The following is a 23772-nucleotide window of genomic DNA, read 5'->3' on the forward strand; positions in this document are numbered from 1 at the left end:
TCACATGCTCTAACATTTTACAGATGAAACCCAGGATATGTGTGGCCAAGCAATAACATCAGAGTGTGGCCAAAGTTGAGAAAGAAGGCACAAGTTAGGAGAGACTGCAGCAGTTTGCTTTTGCTTGAGCCTATTGGGAAAGGCAAGATTCTGCCCCTTGATCTCCTTTCCACACTGCACACTTCATTGAATGCAAAGTACGTCAACACTCTGAAGTGAGTTAGCAGCGATGGATAAAGGGGAGCATTGGGAGAAACAGCAATGCAGCTGAGGAGGTGATTCCACATAAGATTAATTGGGACTGTCCCTGCCCTGCTGGGACAGCTGAAATATATGATATTTTGATTTCCCAAGGTACTGTTCCAATATCTCTTCGTGTCGCTTTATTCAAACACATTGTGGCAGTTTTAAATGACAGCCAGAACCAGCTTCTCTCCCCTTTGCAATTTAAAAGCGCTTAGTGCTGCAGACCATTGTCACTTTCAGGTAATTCTGTTAAGGTTTTGTGGAAAAGGCAAGGTATATATTTCAAAAGGATAGATACATGGAGAGACAGGTAGGCCCCACAAAATAGTGCTTTGCCTCTTGCTTTTTTCAGACTTGTGCTTGAAGTTTAACTCCTTTTATGCTGCAAGTTGCTTTTAGTACCATCTCTGGCCCGTCCCGTGTTCAGCTATCAGCCAGCACACCAATGCCTTAAATCAAGAAATAGCTTTCTGAGATATAGAGATACTCACCTCAGCAAGCGAAAGTCCAAAACTGGCAGGATAGAACCCAGAACCTAAGCCTTGGCTGATACCAAATGAGAGACTCCCTCCTGGGCACACAGAAGACTAGGCAACTTGAAAGGTGCTGAACAGACTGTGCTCCGGCACCACGAGATGCAGAGCCAACCTTAAGAAATGGGGCCACAAAGTGGAGTCCACGACATGCGAGTGTGGAGAAGAGCAAACCACAGACCACCTATTACAATGCAACCTGAGTCCTAACGCATGCACAATGGAGGACCTTCTTATAGCAACACCAGAGGCACTCCAAGTGGTCAAAGGACATTTAGTATAATGCCAAGTTTTAACTTTGTTTGTGTTTTTAAATACATTGCCACTGTACCCTCAATTTGCTTCTGACAAAATAAATAAACAAACCCCTTTCATTACAAGCCTTTGCATCTTTCCTGCAAAGTGTGTCCCCTATTTTCAATGCATGTGTTCATTTACAACTACAGTCTAGGCCAGTGTTTCCCAAACTCTGGCCTTTTAGGTATTTTGGACTTTGCCTCCTAGAATCCTTGATCATTGACCAACATAGCTGAGGCTTCTGGGACCTGAAGTGACCGCATCTCCATTTATGAACCCTCGCGTTCTCTTTGTTCATCCGGAGAGGCCCTGCTCACGATCTCACCTGCGCCGCAGGCGCGTCTGGTGGGGACGCAAGACAGGGCCTTTTCTGTGGTAGCTCCCCAACTCTGGAACTCCCTCCCTAAAGATATCAGACAGGCCCCTACCTTGGCAGTCTTCAGGAAGAACTTGAAGACCTGGCTGCTACGATGTGCCTTTCCAGAATAGGAAAACTCCAGTAACATGTCCCAGAAGCACTTTATTAGAGTTTAAGATTGTCCGCACACTGCACTTACCCTAAAATCCGATATACCACCTGTCACATCAGCACTTTTAACCTGTACCCATTACATTGGCCCTGTTTTCTTGTGTTTTGGTGTATTGTTTTATTATTTTGTTGTTTGATATTGCTTTAATTGTTTTGATTTGTTTTAAGTTGTGTATTTTGTTATGCTATGTTTTTATTGAGACCTTGGCCTGTGTAAGCCACATTGAGTCCTTCCGGAGATGCTAGCGGGGTACAAATAAAGTTAATAATAATAATAATAATAATAAGTCCAAAACACAGTGTGAAAATCAATTGTCTGGGTCATTAGGCGTTCTTTGACAACCAACAACTTTTCTTGAAGATGGCCCAGAAGTTTCAACTGGTACAATGGGCAGCAGCCAGTCTCCTTACTGGAGCAAACTGTAGGAGCATACAACGCCCCTATTAAAACAGCTTCATTGGCTGCCGATAAGTTGCCGAGCCAAATTCAAGGTGCAGGTCATGACCTATAAAGCCCTAAACGGTTTGGGTCCCACCTATCTCCGTGATCGCATCTCCTTCTATGAACCGGTGTGAAATCTTCCAGGGAGGCCCTCCTTTCGCTCCCACCACTGTCACAAGTATGGTTAGTGGGGATGAGAGAGAGGGCCTTTTCGGTGGTGGCCCCCTGCCTCTGGAACACCCTTCCAGAGGAAATAAGACAGGCCCCACCCCTCCCCTCTTTTCGTTAGAGCTTAAAGACCTGGTGGTTTCAACAAGCCTTTGAGAATAACCAAACATTGTTGAATATGGCCTTATTCTTCATATCTATTACCCCGGTCATCCCTCTAATAGGCCCTGGAAATGAGAATTATAGCATTATACTTAATTTCTGGTCCCCTCATATTTTGAGTTTGCACTAGCCTCGGCCCAGCCTTTTAATTTCTCTGAACAAGCAAGAATATATATGTGTGTGTGTGTGTGTGTGTGTGTGTTATTGTAATAATTTTATGCTTATGTTGTTTTTGTAATTTTATGTCATGCTGTTTACTCTGTATTGGGGAGATAGAGCGGTATATAAATAAAGTTTTATTCTTCTTCTTCTTAAAGAAAGAGGTGGACAATTTTTGGTCTTTTCACATGTTGGTAGACTACAACCCTCATCATTTCTAGTTAGCTTAACAACAGATGCAGCATGATAGAGAACTATCCACACCTACCTTAAATTCTGCATAATATGAAACAGCTGGTCAATATGTACGTGCATTAGTGTAGAATGCTTATAAGGCAGAACATGGATGTCAGTTGTGTACATCTAGTACTTTCATACATAGTTTAGTATGGATGCATTCAGCCTATGGAGCTGATGCAATAAAAGGTGAAATCTGCAGCAAATGTGGAGCTGGAAGAAGTGAAGGGACAAGGAAAAGGAAAGCAAAAGCCATATCACCATATTCAGAGGCAATTATCTCTTTTACTTTCTATTCTATGGGGAGATTTTGACTCTGTGCAACATCACAAAGAAGGTACTTCTCACTCAGTTCAGACTTTAAATTTTGTGGCTATTGCTTTCCCTGTCGGCAGGTGGAGCTTGTTTTCTCATACTGTAGCCTAAGTTTGCTGAGCTATAAATAGTGTTCAGGAAGGGAAACAAGGTAAAGAAATATTCTGGATTAAATAAGACTGGAAGACGGTGTTTTTATGTTTGGACAGGCATAGGATGACTAGAAGTGTGATTATACAAAGCATTTGTGTAGTTAATATTGTTCTAGCTGTGCTTCACACCAGGTCTATCAATTTCTGATTTAGTAATCTGGTTTTCTAGAAGATGCCCATTAATCCAGATGGGTGACATTCTGTGCTTTATGGGAATATCTAGAGTTCTGCTTGATTCTCTATTTGACTGGACTCAACTGTTAATCCTCAAGTGTGATTATTTTGAAGCAGGACTTGGCAACTTATGTGCCCAGGCATGTAGCGGGGGGGGGGGGGGGGGGGCGCTGGGGGGCTTCAGCCCCCCCCCCCCCCCCCCCAAATTCTCATGGTAGTTCCTGAAAAGGCCTTACTGGTACATTATTTAAACTGTTATGTTTATTATAATCATGATCTGATCACCATGCTCAATATATCCCATATGCATGGGGGTATTGGGGTAACGATACAAAACGTTTGCTAGGGTAGACCCTCTTTCACTCGAACTCAGCCCCCCCCCTGAAACAAAGTCAGCCCCCCACCCACCCCGAATCAAAATCCTGGCTACGGGCCTGTATGTGCCCCTCCTGTTTTGAACTATGGCTACCATTAGCCCAAGATAGTCAGCTTTTTGGGCTGATGGAAATTGTAATCCAAGGACTCTGTAGCTTCCCCGCCTTGCTTTGGGCAAACCAAGTGAGGGCTGCAGGTCCATAATACTTTATGGGCATCTCTCCATTCAGTGGAATTTAACATTTAACATTCAGTGGGATTTAACACTGTTTTTATAGACTTTTATAGCTTTTATAGTTTTTATGGTTTGTATATGTATTAGGATGTGATTTAATTGTTTTAGCCGACATATGTATGTTTATATATACGGCATCTAACTGTTGCAGGTCTGTACACCGCCTGAGTCAACTTTGGGCTGAAATGGGTGGGGTAAAAATGACGTAAATAAATAAGTTTACCTGTCCTAACATATTCTCCTCTATGAACCATCAAGAGTGTTAAGATTGTCTGGAGAGACCCTGCTCTTAGTCCCGCCATCTTCGCAGGTGCGTCTGGTGGGGACGAGAGACAGGGCCTTTTCTGTGGTGGCCCCTTGGCTATGGAATTCCCTTCCAAATGAAATTAGATCTGCCCCCTCCCTCCTGACCTTTAGGAAGCTAGTGAAAACCTGGCTGTGCAACAAAGCTTTTGAAGAATGATGTCTGAGACCGGCAATCGACTAATGGTACTGATCACAATTTATGGACTGGACATACGGACTGAGTTGGACATGATTTTATCCTGGCTAATGGCTTTTATGTAATTTTATGTAATTTATGTAATGTAATTGGTAACTTAATGTGGTGTATTATGTTTTAGATTTTCAGTGTTAGCATTGAATCTTTGCTGTTAGCTGGTCTGAGTCCCTCTGCAGAGGTAGAGAAGATCGGGATATAAAAGTTTTAAATAAATAATAAAATAAATGAATGAATGAATTTCACAAAACCAGATTTAAGTGGATTTCTGTACTGCCAGTAATGGAATCCCACGAATGATAAATTTCTTCAGGCTACCGGGGGTTCTTGGACATTCTCATAAAAAAACATGTGTTGGCTTTCGTTTCATTGCTGGTGGAAACAAGGTCTCCACCAGTATCGCCACCCTCAGTGGCAGCTTCCCCATAGAAGTACATTTAGACATAAGAACAATTGGCTCACATATTACGTGAGGGCTCTGTTCCAGGATCCTTCATGCAATAAAATGTCTGCATAGTTATGAACCCTAATTTTTTTATCTGAAATGAATGGTGTCTTGGCTTTCTAGCTGAAGCATACCATAGAATCGCTTTGAGCCTACTGTCCTCAAATTTAAATAGAATTGCATCTCTCCATGGTGGGGAGGAGGGTGTCCTGTTGGCCATTGTTTCTACTGCCAAGTTTGGTTTGCAGATATTACAGATAGCATAGCTCTCATTTCTTAGGGGTTTTGACCTTTATAAGTAAAGGTAAAGTTTTCCCCTGACATTAAGTCGTGTCCAACTCTGGTGGGTGGTGCTCATCTCTATTTCTAAGCCAAAGAGGCGGCGTTGTCAATAGACACCTCCAAGGTCATGTGGTGAGCATGACTGCATGGAGTGCCATTACCTTCCTGCTGAAGCAGTACCTATTGATCTACTCACATTTTCATGTTTTTGAATTGCTATATTGGCAGAAGCTGGGGCTAACAGCTGGAGCTCACTCCACTCCCCGGATTCAAACTGCCGACCTTTCAGTCAGCAAGTTCAGCAGCTCAGTGGTTTAATCCACTGCATCAACAAGCCTTTATACTGCACTTGAAATGGTGTTCTTCAAGACATCCACTTTGTACTACTGCCTCTCTTTGTTTCAGTGGAAGGCTTTCAATGGCAATGCTTTTCCTTCCTTAATAAGCTGGTTCTAATGCTGGTCTAGTAACTACTATGTAATAGCTATGTAAGCAATCTGTGATGGATGCTGTACTCACAATCATATTGGTCTTGTGCTGTTTGTAGTTTGGCACAGTGCGATTCTTCCATTGACCTCAGCAGATACCCAGCACAATGGACATGTAACCTCCTTTGTCCTAAGTAGGCAATTTGGCAGTCAGGAAAATGGTATTGCTACAGCAGAAAGTTAATGTCCAGCAAATGATCTGTAGTGATGATACATGCAGCAGCCTCAGAAGATATCAAGGATATGAAAATGGACATGTTTTCAATGCTATTATAGCCTTCTCAAAACTGGGACAGAAAATAAACCTATGTTCTTGTAATCTGTGGACTCAAAACATATTAGCAAGAATTTATTCTGTTTGTAAAGCATGATAATGCATCATGGGCAAGATTGGATCAACTCCGTGTTAACATGTTCAGTTTGATTGCCGTAATTATTTGACTCCACCCTTTACAGTGTCCCATTTCCACAGCCAGGTATATATTAACCTATCAGTTGAAGAAAGCCATTCACACATACCTGTTGGAATGAGTTCTAATCCATAAAAGTTTGTGTTCTTTAAGATGTTCCAAAAAAACCAACCAACAACAACAACCCAGACACCTGTCCTTGGAAGTGTTCACCATAGTAACTTTAGACAAAACACTAATTGGCATCATATAAGTATGACTCCTGGAGGTGTAAATGCATCATTATGTCATTTTGCTGTTTCATCTGAAGGGCAAAATGTCTTTTTTTGTTTCCACCACCATTCCATATTTTTAAAGCCAACTGGAGTAGCAGTTGAATGGCACTTTAGCGGTGGTAATGGGCAAGCACTTTCCACTGCAACTGACAGCAATTGGCTAATCTCTTGGATTAAGAGGCTCTCTGTCCTTCCTACCTGAAACTACTGATGGATCTGCCTTGGTCTGTATATGGTCAGAAAAGGATTGGAAAACATTTCTTTTCAGCTGATATTAGTGGGTTGGATTAAGCAGATTGGAAGGGAGAATATGAATTGAAATCAGAATTTGGTTTTTATAATGGGTCTCCTATTTTATTTTTAAATATTGTTTCATACATTTGAGAAGGAACAGGGAAAACCAAACTCACAGCTGGACTATCACTTTTGGTAACAGTCCCTATTGCATGATGCTGTGTGCATCCCACTGCCAGTCTGCCTCCCCTCATCCCCCTCAATGATTCTTCCATTCCTAGCTATTGAAAAGAAAAAGTTGTCCATAGCTGCCAATGCTACAACTTTCCCATCACTTACCTTAAGGCAATGCGTCACCTCTGCTTTTGTTTTGACATGTCAGCAGTAACATGACATTGAGGTGGGATTCTCCTCCTCTTCCCCTCACTATTCCCATGTTGGCTGTTTTCCTTTTGCAGTAGAATCCCAACTTAAGAGTGTTCCAACTTAAGAGTGTTTTGAATTAGGGGCCACCACTCATCCTGGTTTTGCTTTAACATACAAGTGCTAGCGTGAAAGTACAAGGTTTTAGGGCTTCAAGGGAGAAGCCTCTGTGTCTCATGCTCTTGTCCCTTTGTGAGATTGCTGTCCACTTTGCTCTTGTCTGCCTTGAGGAACTTTGGGTTACTCTGATCTTGTGTGGTTTTCATTCTTGATATATTTGGCTTCATGAAGGGGGGGAGGTGAGAGAGAGAGCAAGAGAGGGAGGCTGGAATGAGTACATTATAAGGAAAATAATGCTTCTGCCCCTTCACATTGTGCTTTCTTGCCACAAGTTTGTACTTCTATCATTTTAAAGTTGATTTTTCCTTTTTTATTGTTCATTTTAATGTGCAGGTTTTGCCTTGCTGTTATACTGCCAATACACATTTTCTTGCCTGAAATGTGCATCCTTGCCACAAGTTTGTGCTTCTACCATTTTAAAGTTGATCTTTTTTAATTGTTCCATGTGAATGTATATGTATACATTATTTGTTATTTATAAAGTACATTTTCTTATTTAAAAACACATAACAAAAAGAGGTGTGTGTGGAATGCATTAATAGCATTTCAGTTATTTTCAATGGTAAAGCTTGCTTTGAGATAAGAGTGGTTATCTCAAAGCTCTTAACCCAGTCATGGAACAAATTCAATTTTCAGTCTAGGTGTCAATATATTTTTGTCATTATGTTGCCTCTCTTTTGTTTTGAACTGCTGGAATTGTGCAGGTGCACTGAAAATAAACATTGAAACTTAAAAATTAAGGAACAGCAGTCGTGCAGGAAAGCAAGGTTACGAGGGTGTATGGAAACAGAATCGCAGGACAGTGAATTGGATAATCAATACTATTGTGCTACAGAAGAGAGGTGAAATAAGAGGGTATCCAAAAGATTTGTGCACAGATTTCATTTCCTCCATTTCCTTCAGTACCTTCGGTACTTTGGGAGCTCATAACAGAAAGGGATCTCCTGATACGAAAATCTGCCCAACATGAAAGCAAGTGGGAGCCAATCCTGGCTCCTCTCCCTCTATTTGGCATCACAATTGAATCTTTTTTATTTTCCTTTATTTTCCTGATTGTCTTTATTTAGTGGGACTGACAAGGAGTTGGGGATCTGAGGGACAGTGGGTAGGATGCACATATGCATTTGGGGGCTTCCACCCTTTTAGGTTATTTTTCTCCTTCCCTTCCTCTCCTTCAGGAAATGCTTCTGAAAGATTGTTATTAATAATAGTAATCCCAGAAAACAAAAGAGAAGCCTACCTCTTCTCTAGAGAAGATGGTAGAAACAGTTTTAAGGAAGCAAAACCCCAAGCAAAAAGGAGATTTCAGCCTTGCAGGCAAGTGAGAGGATTTTTAAGGTAGTCCAGGGAGGATGGCTCAACTGAGCTCCAGATCATTGCTCTTCCTTCCCTGGGCCTCTTTAAAATGCCTTGGAAAAGTTGCTGGTGCTGGGAGAGAAGAAAGTACATGTGCCTGCCTCTCTTCTAGAGCAGAACAGCTTTAAGAAGCAGTAAACCGAGTCTCATCCTCTACAAACAAAAGAGAAAGGATTCAAAAACTTAAGAGTTGTCAGTCTGATGGTTTTTTAAATCCAGGTCTTAATGAAGGATATGGAAGGGGAGCCTGTGCTGCGCCGCCCCCCCCCCCCCCCCCAAAATAGGCTGGATGGGGTGCTTTCTTGGCCCCGTTGCTGACACTCAGGATACTTTGAAGTGAAGAAAAAAAAGGGGAACCTTGTAAGTTCTCCATTGCAAGCAATGGGCTGAAAAGATGCTGAACAAAAACGTCCATTCAGCAGCGCACCTGTTTTTGGGAGGCGCTGGAAAATGGATATGGGGAACTTCCGGTAACCAGCAAGCAGAAACAGATAGCAATTCACCTGAAATGTACAAGCCCTAGTATCTAACAGAGTATCTTTCAGCTGTCACAATAATGTGGCTGTAGTGAAATAACAGGTGGAACAGCAGTCTGGAATTTCAGTATGTAAAGGATTTTTTTAGCACCTTGGAGACTAAGTGAGAGAAAGAAGTTAGAAGATAAGCTTTTGTAGACTTCAGTCTAAGGAAGTAGACTTAAGTCTATGAAAGCTTATGCTCCTAACTTCTTTTTCACAGTCTTAAAGGAGCTACTAAACAAAATGCATATCTAAACAAAATGGTTTTTAGTAAAATGTTCCATCATGCAAGTGTTGGAAGCTTTCGCAGCAGCAAGAAAGAGCAGATAGTGTTTGAAGCTCCTTAGCCTCTTCCATAAAAATAATTCTTGCCTGACATACACACACACACACACACACAATTGAAGTAGAAAGCAAAACCAATGTATTTATTTGACTCACAAGGCAACTCCATATCAGACTGCTTGGGACTGCTTCAGTGTGTTCCGATTCTGCATATAGATAGACCACCAGACACCCACTGAGTCCGTACGGTAAGGGAGTTGAATTTCTCTACAGAGCACTCATTACACATCTGCTTCAAAAGGAACAGAAGCTAATGACTTCTTCTGCTAGAGAAGAGGCCTCCATGCTCATTAGGGCATTCATTCTTCGTATTGTTTTCTTCCTTGTGGATACCCTTACCATCTGTACGTTGGACTAAAAGGAAAGAAGCAATGTCTTTATATAAGAGAAAACAAGGTGGAGATTGTGTTGTTGATGTCCTGTGGAACCCTGGGAGCCTTCCATACACATACAAAGGAAAAGTGACGGTGAAATGCTGGGATGCTACTGGAAATATGTTATTTGATCATCAACCATGTTTGTATCCATTATTTTATAGCCATTAAACAATGCAAATTCTTTCTTTCTTTTTAAAGATTCCACATCTTCTACTATTCAAGACAATTTACAAAAACACCTTGATGCCACAACGTAGTTCTAAAAACAAAAACAAGCAAGTAATCCTAAAAGAAAGCATCAAAGCCTGTAGAGAAAATAATGATGCATTTAAAAATCCAATGGTGTCTATCGCTTGTTTTGCAGCATGCAAGTCCTTGCATTAAAAAGAGGCATATATTAATTTTAATTGTATTTCATTGTAAACAACTAGCAGAAAGGAGAATGCACGTAGGCATCATCGGTCTAAAGCAGGGGTCCTCAAACTTTTTAAACGAAGGGCCAGGTCACAGTGCCTCAAACTGTAGGAGGGCCGGATTATAATTTAAAAATAAAAACCATGAATGAATTCCTATGCACACTGCACATATCTTATTTGTAGTGCAAAGAACACTTTAAAACAATACAATAATTAAAATGAAGTAGAATTTTAACAAATATAAACGTATTAGTATTTCAATGGGAAGTGTGGGCCTGCTTTTGGCTGATGAGATAGGATTGTTGTTGTTGTTGTTGTTGTGTGCTTTCAAGTCGTTTCAGACTTAGGTTGACCCTGAGCGAGGGCCAGATAAATGACCTTGGAGGGCCGTATTTGGCCCTCAGCTCTTAGTTTGAGGACCCCTGCTCTAAAGACTGGAAGACCTTTGAGCTGCAGCTTTAGCACTTCAGAAACTGGTTCTGCACTGTAGAACCAATAGAGTTTCACCCCACCTTTAACTTCAACACTATGGAGTTCTGAGATTTGTAATTTGGTGAGGAACCAGCACTCTTTGATTGGGAAGGTAAACATCTTTGTAATACTACAAGCCCCAGGACTCCATAGCATTGAGCAATGGCAGTTAAAGTAGTGTCAAACTGCATTCATTCTACAATGTAGATACATCATAGGAAAGGGCTTTTGATATCCAGTTTAAAAAGTTATATCAATAGCCAAAATTTCATTTCATATATGTGATTCAATTTTGTATGATATTAATATGTGAACCGGGGAGAGATGGGAAGGTAATTATACAGAAAGGCTTCCACATACAAATATTCTATCACTTATTCCAGTTCAGGGCAAAATGGGGGTGATGATTGAATCTTTCACTACTGTCAGTACTTGGCCTCTGCTCTTCTGACTACCTCTATTTATAGGGCCCCTTCTATACTGCCATACAGAGGCTGCACTAGGTAATTTTCAATGGTAAGCAAACAGTATTTTGCCCCCCCCCCCCAACCAATCACTGATATATATTTTCTGTTCATCGTGGGAGTTCTGTGTGCCATATTTGGTTCAATTCCATCATTGGTGGAGTTCAGAATGCTCTTTGATTGTAGGTGAACTATACATCCCAGTAACTACAACTCGCATATGCCAAGGTCTATTTTCCCTCAAGAATGCCTCAAGAGCGCCCCTGGGCAAAATCAACTATACTGCAAATGCTTAATTTGCGTAATGGGTTGATCCGCCCCTGCTGCCATATAATATCAGATCAGATAATCCACATCATCTGGATTACCCAGTTCAAAGCAGATAATCTGGATTGTATATGGCAGTAAAGAAGTGGCCTAGGTAAAACAAAGTGAAGGCAACAAGTGCTATGAAACAATGGCTTCCTAGCACTTCCCCTCCCATAAATTCTTCAGCTCTTTGCCTGTCTTCGAAGACAAGACTGTCAATGTCCTATGGCCTTCACGAGTTCTCTGTATCAACCTCCTTCCTGAGGATGCCACTCCGTTATGTTGTTGAAGACATGTCAGTTGGTTTCTGTCCATAAATTTAAAGAGCAAAACATCTTGGACTAATAGTTATGCATCTCTTTCCAGTGTATAATGGCAAAACATCTTGAATGGGTATATTAAATATGGTCTAGCCATTTTACTCTGGATTAATGGTGGAGAGACACTTAATGGTATCACTCATTAGAATTGGGGGCAAGAATGAATCTTCCTTTCTTCCCCTTTTATCTACCTGCATTCTACTACTTATGGCTATTTCTGAACAATGGGAGGAGAAAAGGAATAGGCATGTGCAGAGTTACTTTGGGGAAGTTGCCCAGAAAGGTGTCTTTCAAATGACTTTTGCATTTTTTCTTCAGAATTTTGAAGGTGCAATATCCAAACTGTGCACATGGGGGAATCAGAGGTTATTTTCCTGTGTAGCCATCTCTCCATATTCACTGGAGTTAGGGTCACAGGACTCCTTTGAATGTGAACCCCCCCCCCCCCCCACATTTTTTAGGTATCCCAGCATGGATCTATGATTAACTTCTGCTGGAAACCGACCACTGAATTGCATTGGAGGATGTAGAGATTGCTATAGAGGTGTTCTCTCTAGAAATCTCTAGGTCCTCCAACCTGACTGGAAGAACTTGACCATAGATTCACACTAGAGGACCTTGTAGAATGTAAAATGTCCTAGGTGAACATTTTTAATCAAATTAATAAATAATCAGACCTGAAAAGTCTAAATCATAAATGTGGGGGAACAGCTTTATTTTCTAAAAGCATATTAATAGTATTGTTACTATTGCTTTTAAAACTGTGGATCCTGATCCCAGATTGGTCCTCCTTAGCAACCTAATGGGGTTGCAAAAAATTTGCAACAGTAAAAGGTGTGAAAAAGATGCCACCTAAACATTTACATGAATATGTTAGCAACAATGTGCAACATTAACAGTGGACTCTGCAGAAATTGATTCAGCTGTAGGTCATAAAAAGGAAAATTAGCCTGTTTAGCAAGTCTCATAAAAGCTGATATATTATCAGTAAATGTTTAATTTTTATATCTAGTTTATACACCTATATACACAGGGTCACACAAAAAAGGATTGGGTGGAAAGGGATCCAAAATACTACTACTAGTACTACTACTAATAGTAATACTAATAATACTAATAAAAAACTTTATTTATATCCCACCACCATCTCCCTAAGGGGACTTGGGATGGCTTACATGAGGCCAAGCCCCACAATTACAACATTTTTTTATTTATTTGGTTTTTTTTGTCATGTCAGGAGTCACTCCTGTTGTGAGAGAATTGGCCATCTGCAAGGACGTTGGCCAGGGGACGCCCGGATGATTTGATATTTACAACAAAGTAAAAATACAACATAAAAATTACAGCAATAAAATATAATGAAAATAATAATACAAAAAACAATACAGAGTAAACTCACAATACAATGTAAAAACACAATAATTAGACACAATGGGCAGGGTTAGTTGCAAAGATTAATGAGAAGCCTGTCTCTGGATAGAACTAGCAGTAACCAATAGGGCTGTGCAAAACTTCATTTGTGTCTCATTTGTTGTATCTATTTCATCAGATTTGTACATGCAACGTGATATTAAGAAATATGAGGGCACCCACGCAAAAAACTTAAGATTCAAAACACTGACCTATGACTTTTTGGAAGACTTACATAAGTCTCATAAATGGCTCCAGGTCTCCAACACAGGCACCGCTTTTCCCCCAAAGAGCTGAGTTTGGTTCCCCCAAAGGACTTGAGGAGGATGGTGAGGCCGGAATGGAGGAAGAAACTGTTCTTTCCCTGAAGAGGGCAGCGAAGGGGGGGGGGGCTAATGCCTGGCGGGAGGCCCATACAGAGAGAGGCAGAGACCACACTCACATTCAGGCTTTAATATGGGAAGTGAGCAGAATTCTGGGAAATGTAGTTTAGGGCGGGGCCTTTTTAATTCTCCGTCATGGGGATCTTCACCTTCCCAAACTATATTTCTCAGAATTCCTCCCAGAAAGTTTTGGTGTTCATTGTTTAAAGGAATTTTGAGATAAAAGGGGATTTTCGGGATTTGAATCAAGCCTGTGAGATAGGCAAAATTGAGAGGCAGTATCTCCAAAGTTTACACAGTTGGTTTCCTGTTGTTGTTATTTCAAAGGCTGGGTGGCCATCATCTGGGGGTGCTTTGACTGTATTTTTCCTGCCTGTCAGAAGGTGGTTGAACTGGATGATCATGGCTGTTGTTTTATGCTCCATTTAATTAAAAGTATTATATTACAAGTACATCAAGTATTTGCATTATTGTTTATAATATTTGTCTTTGCCCACCACTTCTCAATCTCCCAGGGCTTCCAAGGTAATCTACAATGGTAAACATCTCATCCCAGATTATCTGCTTTGAACTGGATTATATGAGTCTACATTGACAGATAATCTGGGATCAGATCCCGGGATATACAGTAGATCCAGCTTTAGAGAAGGTTATATTTCCTTTATTTGTTTTTTTTATGAGAATTGAGGTACAGTGTATGGATAAGTCGACACAGGGGTTTTGGATTTATTTATTTATTTATGATTTATTTATTTACTGAAATGTCTAAACATATACATAAGTACAGACAGTATATTATTTGAAACACAACAAGATGAGTCCACAGCAGACACTCTGCTGGCTGTTGTATTGGATCACACGTCGGACACTTCCCAAGTGTCTAGGATTGTGTGATGTAACGGCGAATAAAGCATGCAGATCCCAGTAAGGTGGCCTTTTGCAGCTGGCAGATGGTAATCTTGTCAGCACCAAGTATGTTTAAGTGCAGGCCAAGATCTTTAGGCACTGCACCCAGTGTGCTGATCACCACTAGAACCACCTTTACTGATTTGTGCCCGAGTCTTTGCAGTTCAATCTTTAAATCCTCATATCGTGTCATCTTTTCCAGTTGTTTCTCTTCAATCCTGCTGTCACCTGGGATTGCGACATTGACAATCCATACTTTGTTTTTTAACATGATCGTGAGGTCAGTAATATTGTGCTCCAAAACTCTGTCTGTCTGAATCCGGAAGTCCCAGAGTAACAGTATATTATTATTATTATTATTATTATTATTATTATTATTATTATTATCATTATATTTATATCCCACTTTATCTCCCCCGAAGAGGACTCAAAGCGGTTTAGCATAAAAGCTTCAGCATAACCATTTAAAATATACAAATATACGAACATTGAATCTTGCTTCTTCAATATATACATGTTTAGTTAAATGACCCAATTAAAGGAAATTCATGCAGCTGAAAGGAAGAGTGGATAACTTAAATCTTGGAATGAGTATGATTCATATATTAATTTTCTGTGTACAGAGGCTTGAAGCATGTGATTCCTATACTGTATAATAGACCAGTAAGCTCTATCCCCTAGAACTGAATCAATGTTATACGTGAGAGACAGGCAACTGAAAGGAACAATGGCAGCGAGCATAAGAGTCTAGTAAGTCCATGAAACCTCTTTTATGTGTTATGTGTTGAGCATAAAAATTCTGTAGTGCACTATGGGTAGAGAGCTTGGGATTTGGATGAGCTTCAGTAGCTCATAACTGTATTGAGAATGGATCCCCCCAAATCTCTGCTGGCTCAAGATAAAATCCAAGTGGGAGGAGAATTCCCAGTTTCCTCATTCAAAACTCATGCTGACTTCCCCACCTGCATTTCTTTTGACTCTTCAATGATAGTTGTTATGTGGTCTGATGGGAACGGCAGTGGCAGGACTGTAAATGTATTGCAAAGGTTTGATCAGAGAAATGGAGATGCTGACTCCTGTATTTCTGACTTTTCTGGGAACCACTTGTTTTATTTCCTTAGCAATTCAATTCAGGCTGGGGGAAGCATTGCTGTTGTGTGCATACAAGTCACTCCCAACTTATGGTGACTCTAAGGCCAAGCTATCATGGGGTTTTCTTGGCATGATTTGTTTGGAAAGAGTTTGCTTTTGCTTTCGTCTGAAAGAGCGTGATTTGGCCAAGATCACCCAGTGAGTTTTCATGGCTGAGTGGGGATCTGTGCATTGTAGTCCAACCTTCAAAGCACTGTACAATAATGGCTCTCACATTAGGGAAAGCTTACTCTCTCTAATTATGAGCCAGTAATCTTTGCTGGGCTGCTAGCAAATCTGCAACATATCTTATGTTTTGTTAGTGTGTGTGCTTGTACCAGTGTAGTCTTACGTCTTTCAGATATAGAAATACGGCAAAATAAAAACAATATGGAATTTTTAAAAGAAAAATTTTGTAGTAAAGCTTGGCTTGGGTCACAAAATCTTGTTGCAAATTCTGGAACTTACTTTTTGTGAATCACAGGGCATCCAAAAAGGGAAGAGCAGAGGAGTGAATGTCACCCCACACGCTGCTCCCTCTTGGCAACGCTTTCCCCATCACATGGGGAAAACATCACCTTTCCAGTGAGACCCTGTGGGAAGCTAATGTTGGGGAGAAAAAATCTGGCAATATTTTCACCCCCGGTTGGGGAGTGAGGCCTATTTATTTATTTATTTATTTATTTAAAACTTTTATATCCTGATCTTCTCTACCTCCGTAGAGGGACTCAGACCGCCTGACAGCAAAAATTCAATGCTAACACTAAAATCTAAAATATCATATATCATCATTAAAATTAACCAATACATATAGGATAAATTACATAACAGCCATCCACCAAGATAAAAACATGTCAACTCAGTCTGTATATTCAGTCCATATATTGTGGTCAGTAACTTTGATCAATTGCCGGTCTCAGACATCATTCCACAAAAGCTTCGTTCCACAGCCAAGTTTTCACTAGCTCCCTAAAGGTCAGGAGGGAAGGGGCAGATCTAATTTCATTCGGGAGGGAATTCCATAGCCAAGGAGCCACCACATAAAAGCCCTGTCTCTTGTTTCCACCAGATGCACCTGTGAAGATGTCGGACCGAGAAGTCACATGATGTCATGTGATATTTGGTGACAGTCTCTATCCCCAGATGAGTTGAAAGCATCCTAGGATGCTAAATTCTCCCATCTGATGAGGTTGACAGTCAAGCATTTGTGTTGATATAAAAATGGAATATGTAGTGTTGGCCAAAGCTTGGGAAAATTCCTGGTTGTGCTACTTGTTGGGAGCTGTAGTCCAAAAGATAACTTTCCCAAGCTCTAGTTTGTATGTGTCTAAGAAAGAAATCCCAGTACAGACATGTCTATTCATGGTTAGACAGTATTTCCACTATGACTTGACATTGTTCGTTTTTCTAGAAACTGTTCTCCTAACTATCAAGGTGTGTCCCATATTTGCTGTTCAGTTTGCAATAATCTGCACTGATGAACAGTAAGCGCAGATTTCAAGCTTTGTTTCAGCTGTTTACCATTTCTAATAGCTATATAGCATGGCTTGAAATCTTAATTCTTTAACCAGATTTGAGAACTGAATGTACTGAGCACAATATGTTTGTCCAAAAATTTATGAACTATTTATGAGGAAATGTCACATTCCTGAATTTTTAAAAATCACACATAAAGAAGTTATTTTTGTTACTGAAATGCTTAGCATTACCATCTTATTAATATAAAGAAGCAGATGCCATAATTTTCATGCCACTGCAAATAATCACCCTAGGGCAATTTAATCACATTTGACACTTAAATTCTCTCATTCTTGAACTTTGATGACTTTTTTTCAACCATATTGGCTGACCAGGTAGAAAGATTCCAAGCAACACGTGTAGGTTTAAGTGACATATCCTTCATAGTTGAAGTTCAGTTGCAGAACAGCATGTTTCAGCATTTATTAGCTCCTGCTGACATTTTCTGTGTGCAAGTCAGCTAACTGGTCGCAGGAGAGAGAAGAAGAAGGAGAGAAACTGATTTCAGCATGAGAGAAAGTAGACTATTACTGTTGATAACTGTCCAGACCCAGAAGATAAGAAACTAAATAAGATCTTCTCAATGTCCAAATGTATAAGCCTATGAGAAATTGGCTCCTCTGAGGTTTTATTATGAGAATTCTTTCTAGTTGTTTTTCGAGTAGCTATGTCTTTTAGGACAGTGTTGGGAATCATGTGGCTCTCTAGATGTTACCAGACTCTGGACTTTATTGCACATCCCTCTGCTGGTTTGCCACTTCCTCATGATTATTATCCCATTTCTCGCTGTCACAGTCCCTCAATATGCATGTCACCTACCTTTGTGCTTTTTGTGCCATCACATCAGTAGTAAAATGTCATTGGGGAGAAGATTCTCCTCCTCTCCTCACTCCTCTTTGCTATTCCCAAGATGTCTGTTTTCTGTTTATGTTCTATTTTGCAGTTGCTCTTTTCTTTTTTTTGTATTGTTTTTCAACGCCAAAGTTGCAAAATTGTTCTATTTTTTTAAATGGACTAGTGGAAGAGTGGGTTATGAGAGTATGGGATCACAAATTGCCAAATCAGAACAATTGCACACATTAAAAGAGGTACAATATAGAAGGGGCTCATCCTAGTATGTATCATTATCAATGTTAGAACTACAGTAGAATAGCAGATCCTTGTGTTAAGTCTGTAACTCAAATCCGAGTTAACTAACAGAGCCAATGATGAGGAATGCTGGAAGTGGCAATCCAAAATCTGGACAGTTGTATGATCCCCACTGCTTCTTGCATCCTTTCTGAATCTATTTTGTGAAGTACAATTACCAAAAGCACACATGCACATATGTAATAAGAAATTCAATGTGCAGAGTTGAGAAATGTGAATTTAATATGATGTGCAGGAATGAATGGAAGAATGGAAGATGACTGGATGGATGGAGCTAATAATTTTGGAAACACCAGTAAAATTTAAGTCCTGCAATAAATAACTACCTGCTTGCTAGACTGTAATTAAAAGTTGCTAATAAGAGCTGAAAAGTAAACTGTGATTAGAATTGGGACAGTGGTGTTTACAATGTTGAGAAGAAAGTCAATATAAGAGCAACACCAATCAAGAAGAATAAACATCTGGCCATGAAACTGAGATGGAACCAGGATGGAAGACGTCTATCATTAATTTATAATTTTGGAACCACATCAGCGGAATATTTCTATAAAAGACTCTGTCTAATAATGCTCAAAGTGTGGCAGACCTGAGGAGTCTGTTCCACCCACTATGCACTGCTCTATGGGAAGGAGAGATAGTGCACCTATGGAGAATGGCAGATTTGCACAGGAGCAGTCTGGTCACTTTGGCCTTATTTCTCAAGGGAAGAGGAAGACATGCGCTTTTGGAGTCTTAGATTTTATGCAGAGAGTCAGGTTCTGCTGAATGGAAATCTGGTCCTTGGCATTGTTCTTAGGGAAATAAGTTTTGGCATTTCGGCATTTTGAAGTTTTGGCATTATGGAACTATGCATTGACAGGCTGCAGGAAAGCAGGGTCTGGCCTAACAGGTGCTTCTCCAAGGAGGGAGAAAAGGATATGGTAATATTTGAATGCCTAAGGATGAATGTGTGTACATGTGGTGTGAATGTTGAGTAAAAATATAATTCCTCTTTGTTGGTTTGTTAACCAATGTAATTGTAAATCCAATATAGTTGCATAGAATCTGTATGTCTGTATGTCCAATGTCATTCTATGTCTAAATGTTTTTCTGTAATCTAATATGCCCTCTCACGCTGGAAACTGCAATTTAAAAAAACCTTTAATTTTAATGCTTTAAAGTCATTAAAAAGTCACTCATGACACATATGTGACTAAAACTGTTCATCACTGTCTCCTGTTACATGAGGGCAGAATCCTTCTTGGTAGCAGGTATCCACCATCTTTGCCTCTAACAATCTCCATGGGAATGCATTGTATGAACACATAGTGCCCCCCTTGAAATATATGGTAATTAAAATACCAGTTTCTGTTTTGCCACACCTCTTGAAATTGGAGAAGAAATTCACAGTTTTTAACCTTTGTAAATTGGTTGGAAAATCCAAGCAGACAGTTTTAAACAGTAACAATTTGAAACTGTGTGCAACATACATAAAAACAGAAAGGTCACTCTACAAACTCCTCCAAACCTGCCCGGTAAAGCTGTTCTTCATCCATGGCTGCTTATTTGTTACATCTCCTTGCTTATTTCACAGCTGGTCTGTTCTGTGGGTTATTCTGTTTTCTACCAACCAAAGGCAACTTCAGTAATTCCATCGTCCTTCCCCAAGGGTTCATAGAGCTGATAGTTGTAAAAGAACTTGAATCTTGTGGCTGAACTACAGATACTTTTATCTCATCATGCCTAAGCCAGTATCTCCACAGGTGAAGGTGTGTGTATATTTTCTTTTTGAGAGAATGCTTGTGAGCATTTGCTATTTCCCATTTCAAAAAGAACATTTGGGTCTCTGCCTGCCTCAACTGATATTCTTGGAGAACTGGCATTTGATTGCAAAGGCAAATAGCCATAGACATCTGCCTTTATTTACAAAGATGGAAAGAATATTTGGTGCAGCTTGTGGGCAATTTTCCCCTCAAACCATGTAAAATGCATAAAAGCAACTTTCTCTCGAACCCCTCCTCCCAAATATCTCTATTTCCCTTCACATCATCATTTTCAGTCACCATTTTGGGAAAGACATGGATGAAAAATAAGAGAGGTCAACCTCCCATGGATTATGGAGAAATGTCTCCTGTTCCAAAGTATAGCTGAGCAGTTTCTCAATTTGTTGGGGCATCAGAGGACCTCTCGCCATCTATAGCAGAACAACATTTCCATTGATTATGTTAATAAACATGGCACAAAGAGACTTCATACCTGGTTACTTAGCAAAATTGTACACTGGATAATCCAATAGAAATGCAGTTCTGCTTGGAAAAAATGTGTATGCTCCCCACCAATAATATTTCCCAACAGTATCACTGGAATTTTTGCTGCAGATGTTGCAGAAACATCGACGCTAATAGGAACTAGGGAAGACACATATAGATTCCCAAAATGTACTTTAATTATAGTTAACTTGCATTGTTTTTGCTCTTTGTGGGAACATGATTATAATTTCTGTTTAGCATATCTGGTGCCTGTTGCTCCAAGGCAGGGGCGGCTCAACCCATTACGCAAACTAAGCATTTGCAGTATAGTTGATTTTGCCCAGGGGAGCTCTTGAGGCGCTCTTGGGGGAAAATAGACCTTGACATATGCGAGTTGTAGTTACTGGGATGTATAGTTCACCTACAATCAAAGAGCATTCTAAATTCCATCATTGATGGAATTGAACCAAATATGGCACACAGAACTCCCATGATGAACATATAATATATATCGGTGATTGGTTGGGGGGGGGGGGTACTGTTTGCTGACCATTGAAAATTACCTAGGGCCGCCTCTGCTCCAAGAGTATTATTGTGCACATGTGGTGCTTTTTGTCATGGCCTTGGGCTCCTACAATAAACTATTTTGATTGATAGACATAGACAGTGGTCATCTATGGCCCAAGGATTGTGATAGGTACTCAGAGCTTTAGAAATCTCATTCTCATTGGCAAGAATTAGTACTTTTACTGTTTTTTTCTCTCTCCTTACTGCCCAATTTCCGAAGGCTATTAACAGTTTAGGACTTAAGGAAAAGAGAAAGAGCAGGGGAAAGTTGTGTAGAAAATACAATTTTTGTACAGAAATCCTATTTTCTGTGGACAACTTTAGTTTTCTGCACAGAAATTGTTATTTTCTTGGCAAAAGCCTGCATGTGTTTCTCCCTACAGAAGAAATAACTTCCATTCTTCTCTGTCCATAATACCCCTTGATAGAGTTTTGGGGTGCTCACAAAACCCATTTTATAACTATTATTTGATTTTTAAGAATATTCAATTTGAATTATTTGTACATATTATTTGAATATTTTTGAATATTTCTACCCCTATTTGTGTGGTGCTCACATGTGTGCTAAAGGGTGTCTCGGCAAGCATATCAGTATGGAAGGAGTTCCCTCAAAACCCTGGCTTAGCAAGGGGGTACTTTAGAAGGTTTAGATCTGTTTTGAAAAAGGGAGCAGTGGCAGGACTGTGAGCCTGAATAACAGAACAGGCGTTGGGATGTACAGAACATTTTTCATCTCTTGGCCAAGCTGAAAATGTCACTGTACCCAAGTATTAATAATTTTCTGGGCCGTTTTCTGGGCCGTGGCACCAATCAAGATAACCTTTCTTGGCTGTCTACGTGTTAATCAACACCCTGATCATTTGTGTTTGAGGCATATTTGAAGTTTGTCATTATCATAGCTCTCAATTTCATTTGGTGCATGTGTCATGCATATTAGTCTATCATGAGACATTTTAATACAGAACAGCTAATTGGCAGGGTGAATTCCTTTTTTTTTTTTTACTGGATTTTAAACAAAAGTGATCATTTGTAAAAGAAAATATAATCTTGATCATTACATTCGGTCTAATTAAACAATGAGGCATATCAGGAGTACGGTAATCACAAGATAATCACATCCCTGGCATAATTATCAGGTGTAGGGCACCGCCAAGTATCTCTAATGCCTCAAAGTGTGATTATCTTGTGATAACTGCACCCTGTAGGTTGCCTAATTTTCATTACAAAATGGAATTATTTTTATTAAAATGAACACAGGGTGGGAGTGGGGGCAGTGTCCTTTTCTTCCAAAGCAGGAAGCAAAGTGTGCAATGCTTAGCAAGAATTTCAGGTGGACTGATAAAATGTGGCTTAATCACTGACTGCAGATGCTCTGTTTTTTTCCTCTCTACATGGCGTCACTTTGATATGAATTAGTGACAGACTTGATACGTCTGGATCTGTGAGGAGCTTTTTTAAAAATGAGGCTCAAGTCAGTTGCATTGAATAGCAGCACTGCATACAAGAACAAGAGGAGTAAAATATATTTCTGGAAGTCTAGAGTTTATACTCGCTGGGGAAAGTAGAAGGGAAAAGGAAGAGGGGCCGGCCAAGGGCAAGATGGATGGATGGCATCCTTGAAGTGACTGGACTGACCTTGAAGGAGCTGGGGGTGGTGACGGCCGACAGGGAGCTCTGGCGTGGGCTGGTCCATGAGTTCACGAAGAGTCGGAGACGACTGAATGAATGAACAACAACAGAGTTTATACTAACATGAATAATGGGTGCATTTATTTGACATTTATAATGTTGTTGTGTGCCTTCAAATTATTTTTAGCTTCTAGCAACCTTAGATTGAACCTGTTACAAGATTTTCTGGGACTGAGGGAGAGGGCCCTTCCATACAACCCTATATCCCAGAATATCAAGGCATAAAATCCCACAATATCTGCTTTGAACTGGATTATCTGAGTCCACATAAGATAATGTGGGATTTTCTGACTTGATATTCTGGATATAAGGCTGTGTGGAAGGTCTCAGAGACTCACCAAGGGTTACCCAATGTGTTTTAATGACTGAATGGGCATTCTGGACTCCAAAGTCATAGTCCAACACTCAAACCACTATGCCATGCTGGCGACTGTATTGTATAATTGTTTGGGGTTCATATAGGGATGCCACGTTCAACTGGAAATCTATGTACTCAAAACCTTTATTTGTTCTTTTTTCGTGTAGTTCCATTCTGGACCCCATCTGGATACTCAGTTTCTTGACTGTCTGGAATGAGCAAATGGACCCATTGCTCCGCTTGCCTCTTCCCTTCCTTGGTGCTTATAGTTTAGCCACCTGGGCAGTGACATTGACCCTGGGGTGACATTGTCCCTGGGCCCAGCCTCCTTTGTATTCCTTGATGCAGCATGGGGTACTGCAGCACCTGCATCTTCCCTAATTATTTGATCATCCTTTGTTTGATGAGAATTGATTGTGGCTTTTGTCCGTTGTGGCTCTTAACTGCTTTTATTCAACTGAATGGAGATGCAAAAGACTTCTTTTCCAAATATAATTCAGCCAATGGTCATACTGTTTATTTTACATGAAGGCTACCTTAAGGCTGTAGAATATTTTATTCCAATGAAGGCCTTTGACAAGCTTACCCCTATAGATCTCCATGCAACACAAGAAGTCTCCCATGTTGTCACTGTGGCAGCATACGCCAGTTCCCTTC

General features: G+C 40.2%; 1 protein-coding gene across 1 annotated transcript in view; it reads left to right on the forward strand.

The window, feature by feature from the left end:
* Nucleotides 1-23772, forward strand: part of TMEFF2 (transmembrane protein with EGF like and two follistatin like domains 2) — a 297666-nt gene that overhangs the window by 11486 nt on the left and 262408 nt on the right. The window lies entirely within an intron of this gene.

The sequence above is a fragment of the Anolis sagrei genome, chromosome 1, assembly GCF_037176765.1.
Source record: "Anolis sagrei isolate rAnoSag1 chromosome 1, rAnoSag1.mat, whole genome shotgun sequence".
NCBI classification, from domain to species: Eukaryota; Metazoa; Chordata; class Lepidosauria; order Squamata; family Dactyloidae; genus Anolis; species Anolis sagrei.